This window comes from Triturus cristatus, chromosome 9 (assembly GCF_964204655.1).
Source record: "Triturus cristatus chromosome 9, aTriCri1.1, whole genome shotgun sequence".
Classification (NCBI taxonomy): Eukaryota; Metazoa; Chordata; class Amphibia; order Caudata; family Salamandridae; genus Triturus; species Triturus cristatus.
The window spans coordinates 896,056,694-896,068,732 of NC_140592.1; positions in this window are offsets into that span (position 1 = coordinate 896,056,694).

Below are 12,039 nucleotides of genomic sequence, written 5' to 3' on the forward strand. Positions count from 1 at the left end.
ACAGTACTTGTACGATTCGTACGTGAAAATATACGGATACGAGTCGTACGCAAACATTTTTACCTGGATCGGAATCGGCACCTATATGTATTTTTCATTATGATAATAAAGTATAATAGAAGTCACAATTTTGTCAACTCAACATTTTGACACAATGTTGCAGTGGAATTATATAAAATATATATATATATACACAGAGATTACATATTTTATTATCTATAGGATATGAATCTTTAAATATGTGATATGTATATATTTGTATATTTTTACAAGCTTTTATAAAAGACAAATACAGCATCATCCTCACCAACAGGAATGGAGAGTGATACATCAATAATGTATCAACAGGCCCTGTCCATGTCTCTATACCATACAAAAAAGAGGCATCATTAGGCCATAAACATGTCACTACAACTCAATATTGCACTTAAAAACTAGTTTGAACCAACATCTTATTTCAGATATTCACCTTTCAACTGAATTCTCACCACATCCCGGCAGTGCTATACTTCACAAAAATTATGCCCCATTTTCAATCAACAGGGCACAACGAAAATGATTTTTCATGAACAGTAATAGAGAAATTACCAAATGTAGTGGGGGAAATACAACTACACAGGTTGAAACAAAGGTTGATTTAATGCTTATCTAGTTCATTACATGGGCTAAATGAAGATATCCTAATGTAGCAAACCCTAGGTTTAGGGTGTGTCCCCCAGGCACTGGTTGAACGAATGAATCATTAGCTTTGTTTGAACCAATAAACATTTGTTTGTAATTTTCAATAAAGTTGCACTCTTGTCAATTCATTTAAACGTTCGTTTAATTCATCACGACGTTTATTTTGTAACGAAAATGCAGTGATTAACAATTTCTACGCGTCTCACATATCCCAATGCATTTCGGCTTCAAGATAAAGCCTTCGTCAGGGGTTTATCTACAACATAAATGAACAAAATCAGCAAGTTGTATCTTTCCTTCAATATGTCTTTAACAAACAAAGAAAACGATAAGTTCATTTTGGCTAAAAATGTGTCAATTACATAACGTAGGTTTGTGGTTTCTCCTGTTCATCATTAATCTAGCGTGCTCTGTGTGGGTCTTTGCGTGGGTTAGTGCGAGTGGTTATTGGACTTCGTGGTGCGGAGGTGACTATGTGTACTCGAATTAATGTGTTCGTTGGGTACTTACTCGTGAGTCAGCGTGGTCTAATTCTGGTTGGTGTCCTTCAGTATGTGTCGGTAGCTGAAACGCTCTCCCTTCGTTTCGGTGTTGAAGTTGGAAATTTCACGTGGGTTCTATGAGCGTGTGATTAAGTGTGCCTCGGAGTGTAAGAGTCAAAATAGGACTATGAGTGTGGCGGTTGGTAATGGTGCAAGGGTTTCTGGGTCTTGTAGTGCATGTGCGCTGGTTGAATACTACATTATGTCTGATGGTGGTTTTAGTTAACACATAATAATAAACGAGCATAAGATAGACTTATCAAGGTGATATCAATTAAGCAATATAAATCAGAGGTAACATGCGAATTCCATGCGATCATTCATCCCATGCGGTTTCATGGAATTTAGTAGACGTATCCAATAATTTTCCCGTTTTAACAATGTCTTATGGTTGTCTCTTTCTTCAATTTTTTTAACTGTTTCTAGAACCATGAATTTCAATTGGCTTACGTTGTGACCACTTTCTTGGAAGTGGCTGGCTACGGTGGATTTAGCATTGTTTGTTCTGATGTTACTTTTATGTTCATTCAAGCGTACTTTTATTTTTCTTTCTGTTTGTCCTACATATATCTTCCCACATGGGCATTTTAAGGCATATATGGTGTTTGTCGTATCACACGTGGCTGTTACTTTCAGTTTGATGTTGTGTCCTCTCATTGGGTGAGTTATCTGTGATCCTGGTATAATATTATTGCAATTGTTGCAATTTTTACAAGCGATTGTGCCTTTGTGTTGGACGGGTTGATCTGATTGAATTGGGTTCTTTATTATTTCTCCCAAGTTTTTGGCTCTGGTGTATGCGAATATAGGTTCATTTTCAAAAATTTGGTGAAAATCTGGTTCTAAACGAAGTATGGGCCAGTGCTTTTTGATGGTATCCTTAAATCTTTTGCTCATGGTTGAGTATTTTGACACCACAGTCATACGATCTTGTTGGTTCCTCTTACTTGGTAGTAGTGCCATTTTTCTGCTGATCTTATTATTTCTCTCCTCTGCTTGATGTAGGATATTTTGGGGATATCCTCTGTTTTTGAATCGCTGTAACATTTCCTCAGTGCGTGTTGTTATATTGTCTGGTTCTGATACAATGCGTTTAACTCTGAGGATTTGTGTGAAGGGTAAATGGTTTTTTAAGGCGTTGAGGTGGAAACTGTTGTATGCCAGAGTGTTATTTTTGTCCGTGGTTTTTCTGTAAAGATCAGTCTGAAAACCTTTGTCTGTTTGTATGATCGTCACATCCAAGAAGTTTATTTTGTGATGTTGAATCTCAAAGGTGAATTGTAATCTTTGATCAATCGTATTGAGTTGTTCCAATAGGTTAGTAAGAATTGTTGTAGATCCTTGCCATAAGATAAAGATGTCATCTATGAAACGTACAAACATTTTCAAATGATTATGCCATTCTGGATCAGCTAGTATGTATGTCTGTTCAAAATTGCCCATAAAGATATTGGCATATGTTGGGGCAGTACAATTGCCCATCGATGTTCCTGTCTTTTGTAAATACCAGTTAGATTTCCATTTAAAATAGCTGTGGTGGAGTGTAAACATTAGAAGTTCCATTAGAAAAATTTGTAGGTCTAGGTCGTAGTCGCTTCGTAACAATGCTTGTTCTGTGGCTTCTATGCCAAGTTGATGGGGTATTGAGGTGTAGAGAGATTTTACGTCTACTGTGCACATGATCATTGGTGTTGTTATATCTTTTGTTGTTTGATGAAATTTTATTAAAAAGTCTGTGGTGTCTTTAATGTAGGTTGGTAGTTTGGTGACACTCTCTTGTAAATGTCTGTCAAGGTACTTTCCCACTGGTTCGTGAATACTGTTTTTTGTGGATACAATCGGTCGAAAAGGTGGGTGAGTCGGATGTTTGTGTATTTTTGGCACCATATAAATGGTTGGACTTTTTGGATGCGTTTGGATTAAGTATTTTTTAACCTTTTCATTGATGGTTCCTCTTTGGATTGCTTTATCCACTATTTGAATAAGTGTTTCTTTGATTGGATTAGTGGGATTGATATCCAGTTTCATGTAAGTTTCAGTATCTGATAAGTGTAGTTCCACTTGTTCTTCATAATAGTTGGTGTTAAGTATTACCAATGCTCCGCCTTTGTCTGCTTTCTGGTAGGTAATGTTGGTTCTATTGGCCAAAGTTGTTAAGGCTCCCCATTCTTTCTGGGTGAGGTTTTTATGTCTTCGTTGTTTTTGGAAATTGAATTTCTGTAGGTCTTGTTTTACCAGAGCTTCAAATGTGTCGAGGGTTTTGTGGCTAATAGGGGCCAAATAAGTGCTTCTTGGTCTCAATCCTTTCAAGGGATCATCCTGAATGATTTCTCTGGGTTCTACTATGTTGGAAAAGTAGTGTTTTAATCGTAATTTCCTCATTAGTTTAAAAAAGCTGATCTCTATTTCCAATTGGTTGGTGTTTGTCGTAGGAACAAAAGATGTGCCTTTTTGGAGTACTTTATGTTCAATTTCTGTTAGTTGATAATCCGAGATGTTGATGATTAGGTCATTCTCTGTCCTCCTTTCTTCTGTTTGTTGGATTTGGAGGTCGTCTGACGTGTTTGCGGTGGTGCGCTTGTTTTTTCTTTTGCCCCTCCTGGGTCTTCCTCGTCGTTGGTTCCTACCCCTAAAAAAGGGGCCGATGAGGCTGTTTCACAGTGTGATGTTGTCGGAATATTGGATTCAGTAGGTTTACTAGTGGTGCTTGCGGGCTCTCCTTCAGATGAGGATGTATCCGTGTTGATGTTATATGGTCTATTCTGTCTTCTTTTGGCGTATATACCCGCCCAGGTGTAAACCTCTCCCAATTTATAATCAACTGTGTCTCTTCGGTATTTACGGATTTTTCTTTCGTTGACTTCTTGTGTGTGTTTTGACAATTGACCATTAATGTCTTCAAGTATCTTGTTCCAATCCTCTATGGTTGAATTTGCTTCCAATTCGGTTTTTACCACTTCTATTTCTTTGGTCAATTCTTCCAGAATGTTGGAGAGTTCTTCTATTATTAATAGGATAAGATCCAATGAACATTTGTTCAGTATCGCGAACCAGCGGTCTTTGAATGGTTGATTATTCTTGCATAATGATGGTTTCAATGGAATCCTAAGTCCTCTAGGGATCCTTTGGGCTTTGTGGTATTTTATCATGGTGCTGGCATGTAATTTCTGATTAATTGCCTTTCTTGAGAGATACAGTAGTTGTCGTACGTTTTGTTCATTTGTTCTAGTTGATGACGATTCTGTGATATCTTCCTGAATAAGTGCGTAGATTTTGTTCGCTGCATCTTCTGAATAGGCGAATGTATCTGCTCGTATATCCGTTAGATTTGTAATTTGTTCATAGGCCATGTTTGTGGTTGGCGTGCTCCGTGTCAGAGTTCAGAGATGTAGGATTTATCACAAGATTTGTTTGGCACGTGCACAGCTCCTTTTAAAACAGTTTAACAGTTAATGTTGACTTTTTGACTTTTTGATTTGATATTATAACCGTGCTTCCAGGGTGTCACTCCTCTGATGTGAGTGCCTCAAATAAATCCTAATGTAGCAAACCCTAGGTTTAGGGTGTGTCCCCCAGGCACTGGTTGAACGAATGAATCATTAGCTTTGTTTGAACCAATAAACATTTGTTTGTAATTTTCAATAAAGTTGCACTCTTGTCAATTCATTTAAACGTTCGTTTAATTCATCACGACGTTTATTTTGTAACGAAAATGCAGTGATTAACAATTTCTACGCGTCTCACATATCCCAATGCATTTCGGCTTCAAGATAAAGCCTTCGTCAGGGGTTTATCTACAACATAAATGAACAAAATCAGCAAGTTGTATCTTTCCTTCAATATGTCTTTAACAAACAAAGAAAACGATAAGTTCATTTTGGCTAAAAATGTGTCAATTACATAACGTAGGTTTGTGGTTTCTCCTGTTCATCATTAATCTAGCGTGCTCTGTGTGGGTCTTTGCGTGGGTTAGTGCGAGTGGTTATTGGACTTCGTGGTGCGGAGGTGACTATGTGTACTCGAATTAATGTGTTCGTTGGGTACTTACTCGTGAGTCAGCGTGGTCTAATTCTGGTTGGTGTCCTTCAGTATGTGTCGGTAGCTGAAACGCTCTCCCTTCGTTTCGGTGTTGAAGTTGGAAATTTCACGTGGGTTCTATGAGCGTGTGATTAAGTGTGCCTCGGAGTGTAAGAGTCAAAATAGGACTATGAGTGTGGCGGTTGGTAATGGTGCAAGGGTTTCTGGGTCTTGTAGTGCATGTGCGCTGGTTGAATACTTCATTATGTCTGATGGTGGTTTTAGTTAACACATAATAATAAACGAGCATAAGATAGACTTATCAAGGTGATATCAATTAAGCAATATAAATCAGAGGTAACATGCGAATTCCATGCGATCATTCATCCCATGCGGTTTCATGGAATTTAGTAGACGTATCCAATAATTTTCCCGTTTTAACAATGTCTTATGGTTGTCTCTTTCTTCAATTTTTTTAACTGTTTCTAGAACCATGAATTTCAATTGGCTTACGTTGTGACCACTTTCTTGGAAGTGGCTGGCTACGGTGGATTTAGCATTGTTTGTTCTGATGTTACTTTTATGTTCATTCAAGCGTACTTTTATTTTTCTTTCTGTTTGTCCTACATATATCTTCCCACATGGGCATTTTAAGGCATATATGGTGTTTGTCGTATCACACGTGGCTGTTACTTTCAGTTTGATGTTGTGTCCTCTCATTGGGTGAGTTATCTGTGATCCTGGTATAATATTATTGCAATTGTTGCAATTTTTACAAGCGATTGTGCCTTTGTGTTGGACGGGTTGATCTGATTGAATTGGGTTCTTTATTATTTCTCCCAAGTTTTTGGCTCTGGTGTATGCGAATATAGGTTCATTTTCAAAAATTTGGTGAAAATCTGGTTCTAAACGAAGTATGGGCCAGTGCTTTTTGATGGTATCCTTAAATCTTTTGCTCATGGTTGAGTATTTTGACACCACAGTCATACGATCTTGTTGGTTCCTCTTACTTGGTAGTAGTGCCATTTTTCTGCTGATCTTATTATTTCTCTCCTCTGCTTGATGTAGGATATTTTGGGGATATCCTCTGTTTTTGAATCGCTGTAACATTTCCTCAGTGCGTGTTGTTATATTGTCTGGTTCTGATACAATGCGTTTAACTCTGAGGATTTGTGTGAAGGGTAAATGGTTTTTTAAGGCGTTGAGGTGGAAACTGTTGTATGCCAGAGTGTTATTTTTGTCCGTGGTTTTTCTGTAAAGATCAGTCTGAAAACCTTTGTCTGTTTGTATGATCGTCACATCCAAGAAGTTTATTTTGTGATGTTGAATCTCAAAGGTGAATTGTAATCTTTGATCAATCGTATTGAGTTGTTCCATTACCAACCGCCACACTCATAGTCCTATTTTGACTCTTACACTCCGAGGCACACTTAATCACACGCTCATAGAACCCACGTGAAATTTCCAACTTCAACACCGAAACGAAGGGAGAGCGTTTCAGCTACCGACACATACTGAAGGACACCAACCAGAATTAGACCACGCTGACTCACGAGTAAGTACCCAACGAACACATTAATTCGAGTACACATAGTCACCTCCGCACCACGAAGTCCAATAACCACTCGCACTAACCCACGCAAAGACCCACACAGAGCACGCTAGATTAATGATGAACAGGAGAAACCACAAACCTACGTTATGTAATTGACACATTTTTAGCCAAAATGAACTTATCGTTTTCTTTGTTTGTTAAAGACATATTGAAGGAAAGATACAACTTGCTGATTTTGTTCATTTATGTTGTAGATAAACCCCTGACGAAGGCTTTATCTTGAAGCCGAAATGCATTGGGATATGTGAGACGCGTAGAAATTGTTAATCACTGCATTTTCGTTACAAAATAAACGTCGTGATGAATTAAACGAACGTTTAAATGAATTGACAAGAGTGCAACTTTATTGAAAATTACAAACAAATGTTTATTGGTTCAAACAAAGCTAATGATTCATTCGTTCAACCAGTGCCTGGGGGACACACCCTAAACCTAGGGTTTGCTACATTAGGATTTATTTGAGGCACTCACATCAGAGGAGTGACACCCTGGAAGCACGGTTATAATATCAAATCAAAAAGTCAAAAAGTCAACATTAACTGTTAAACTGTTTTAAAAGGAGCTGTGCACGTGCCAAACAAATCTTGTGATAAATCCTACATCTCTGAACTCTGACACGGAGCACGCCAACCACAAACATGGCCTATGAACAAATTACAAATCTAACGGATATACGAGCAGATACATTCGCCTATTCAGAAGATGCAGCGAACAAAATCTACGCACTTATTCAGGAAGATATCACAGAATCGTCATCAACTAGAACAAATGAACAAAACGTACGACAACTACTGTATCTCTCAAGAAAGGCAATTAATCAGAAATTACATGCCAGCACCATGATAAAATACCACAAAGCCCAAAGGATCCCTAGAGGACTTAGGATTCCATTGAAACCATCATTATGCAAGAATAATCAACCATTCAAAGACCGCTGGTTCGCGATACTGAACAAATGTTCATTGGATCTTATCCTATTAATAATAGAAGAACTCTCCAACATTCTGGAAGAATTGACCAAAGAAATAGAAGTGGTAAAAACCGAATTGGAAGCAAATTCAACCATAGAGGATTGGAACAAGATACTTGAAGACATTAATGGTCAATTGTCAAAACACACACAAGAAGTCAACGAAAGAAAAATCCGTAAATACCGAAGAGACACAGTTGATTATAAATTGGGAGAGGTTTACACCTGGGCGGATATATACGCCAAAAGAAGACAGAATAGACCATATAACATCAACACGGATACATCCTCATCTGAAGGAGAGCCCGCAAGCACCACTAGTAAACCTACTGAATCCAATATTCCGACAACATCACACTGTGAAACAGCCTCATCGGCCCCTTTTTTAGGGGTAGGAACCAACGACGAGGAAGACCCAGGAGGGGCAAAAGAAAAAACAAGCGCACCACCGCAAACACGTCAGACGACCTCCAAATCCAACAAACAGAAGAAAGGAGGACAGAGAATGACCTAATCATCAACATCTCGGATTATCAACTAACAGAAATTGAACATAAAGTACTCCAAAAAGGCACATCTTTTGTTCCTACGACAAACACCAACCAATTGGAAATAGAGATCAGCTTTTTTAAACTAATGAGGAAATTACGATTAAAACACTACTTTTCCAACATAGTAGAACCCAGAGAAATCATTCAGGATGATCCCTTGAAAGGATTGAGACCAAGAAGCACTTATTTGGCCCCTATTAGCCACAAAACCCTCGACACATTTGAAGCTCTGGTAAAACAAGACCTACAGAAATTCAATTTCCAAAAACAACGAAGACATAAAAACCTCACCCAGAAAGAATGGGGAGCCTTAACAACTTTGGCCAATAGAACCAACATTACCTACCAGAAAGCAGACAAAGGCGGAGCATTGGTAATACTTAACACCAACTATTATGAAGAACAAGTGGAACTACACTTATCAGATACTGAAACTTACATGAAACTGGATATCAATCCCACTAATCCAATCAAAGAAACACTTATTCAAATAGTGGATAAAGCAATCCAAAGAGGAACCATCAATGAAAAGGTTAAAAAATACTTAATCCAAACGCATCCAAAAAGTCCAACCATTTATATGGTGCCAAAAATACACAAACATCCGACTCACCCACCTTTTCGACCGATTGTATCCACAAAAAACAGTATTCACGAACCAGTGGGAAAGTACCTTGACAGACATTTACAAGAGAGTGTCACCAAACTACCAACCTACATTAAAGACACCACAGACTTTTTAATAAAATTTCATCAAACAACAAAAGATATAACAACACCAATGATCATGTGCACAGTAGACGTAAAATCTCTCTACACCTCAATACCCCATCAACTTGGCATAGAAGCCACAGAACAAGCATTGTTACGAAGCGACTACGACCTAGACCTACAAATTTTTCTAATGGAACTTCTAATGTTTACACTCCACCACAGCTATTTTAAATGGAAATCTAACTGGTATTTACAAAAGACAGGAACATCGATGGGCAATTGTACTGCCCCAACATATGCCAATATCTTTATGGGCAATTTTGAACAGACATACATACTAGCTGATCCAGAATGGCATAATCATTTGAAAATGTTTGTACGTTTCATAGATGACATCTTTATCTTATGGCAAGGATCTACAACAATTCTTACTAACCTATTGGAACAACTCAATACGATTGATCAAAGATTACAATTCACCTTTGAGATTCAACATCACAAAATAAACTTCTTGGATGTGACGATCATACAAACAGACAAAGGTTTTCAGACTGATCTTTACAGAAAAACCACGGACAAAAATAACACTCTGGCATACAACAGTTTCCACCTCAACGCCTTAAAAAACCATTTACCCTTCACACAAATCCTCAGAGTTAAACGCATTGTATCAGAACCAGACAATATAACAACACGCACTGAGGAAATGTTACAGCGATTCAAAAACAGAGGATATCCCCAAAATATCCTACATCAAGCAGAGGAGAGAAATAATAAGATCAGCAGAAAAATGGCACTACTACCAAGTAAGAGGAACCAACAAGATCGTATGACTGTGGTGTCAAAATACTCAACCATGAGCAAAAGATTTAAGGATACCATCAAAAAGCACTGGCCCATACTTCGTTTAGAACCAGATTTTCACCAAATTTTTGAAAATGAACCTATATTCGCATACACCAGAGCCAAAAACTTGGGAGAAATAATAAAGAACCCAATTCAATCAGATCAACCCGTCCAACACAAAGGCACAATCGCTTGTAAAAATTGCAACAATTGCAATAATATTATACCAGGATCACAGATAACTCACCCAATGAGAGGACACAACATCAAACTGAAAGTAACAGCCACGTGTGATACGACAAACACCATATATGCCTTAAAATGCCCATGTGGGAAGATATATGTAGGACAAACAGAAAGAAAAAAAAAAAAAAAAAGTACGCTTGAATGAACATAAAAGTAACATCAGAACAAACAATGCTAAATCCACCGTAGCCAGCCACTTCCAAGAAAGTGGTCACAACGTAAGCCAATTGAAATTCATGGTTCTAGAAACAGTTAAAAAAATTGAAGAAAGAGACAACCATAAGACATTGTTAAAACGGGAAAATTATTGGATACGTCTACTAAATTCCATGAAACCGCATGGGATGAATGATCGCATGGAATTCGCATGTTACCTCTGATTTATATTGCTTAATTGATATCACCTTGATAAGTCTATCTTATGCTCGTTTATTATTATGTGTTAACTAAAACCACCATCAGACATAATGTAGTATTCAACCAGCGCACATGCACTACAAGACCCAGAAACCCTTGCACCATTACCAACCGCCACACTCATAGTCCTATTTTGACTCTTACACTCCGAGGCACACTTAATCACACGCTCATAGAACCCACGTGAAATTTCCAACTTCAACACCGAAACGAAGGGAGAGCGTTTCAGCTACCGACACATACTGAAGGACACCAACCAGAATTAGACCACGCTGACTCACGAGTAAGTACCCAACGAACACATTAATTCGAGTACACATAGTCACCTCCGCACCACGAAGTCCAATAACCACTCGCACTAACCCACGCAAAGACCCACACAGAGCACGCTAGATTAATGATGAACAGGAGAAACCACAAACCTACGTTATGTAATTGACACATTTTTAGCCAAAATGAACTTATCGTTTTCTTTGTTTGTTAAAGACATATTGAAGGAAAGATACAACTTGCTGATTTTGTTCATTTATGTTGTAGATAAACCCCTGACGAAGGCTTTATCTTGAAGCCGAAATGCATTGGGATATGTGAGACGCGTAGAAATTGTTAATCACTGCATTTTCGTTACAAAATAAACGTCGTGATGAATTAAACGAACGTTTAAATGAATTGACAAGAGTGCAACTTTATTGAAAATTACAAACAAATGTTTATTGGTTCAAACAAAGCTAATGATTCATTCGTTCAACCAGTGCCTGGGGGACACACCCTAAACCTAGGGTTTGCTACATTAGGATTTATTTGAGGCACTCACATCAGAGGAGTGACACCCTGGAAGCACGGTTATAATATCAAATCAAAAAGTCAAAAAGTCAACATTAACTGTTAAACTGTTTTAAAAGGAGCTGTGCACGTGCCAAACAAATCTTGTGATAAATCCTAAATGAAGATATACCATGGACAATGTAAGCATAAATCCACCCTGAACTGAATATGATGAACTCATTGAAGCTAAATGCACAATGAAAAATAGGGATCTACCTCCTTATATGCAATACGCTATGACGGGGTCCATGTGTCTCACATCACCCTATTGATAAATACGAGATGCAGACTGAAGATTTAGAAACCTGTTCCCCTAGATACAGAACTCACTGGGGAGGCGCCCCATGCAAGACCTCCAATGGGGCATTCGCTCAAATGAATAAATTAGCAGTCAGCCCTGCACCATATACCAGAGCGGTATGCTACAGAACATCAGCTAAAGACAATAGAGAATAAGAGTGGAAAGATGACAAGAATCACCAACTGCTCACAAAGATTTGACCCTGCATGACTTAAATAGTCAATACAAAATCCATCGATACAACCATTCAAACACTGAGGAAGACTCTGTCTCCTAGTATAAATTGTCTCCCTGTGATAGTCCCCGTGTGAGAC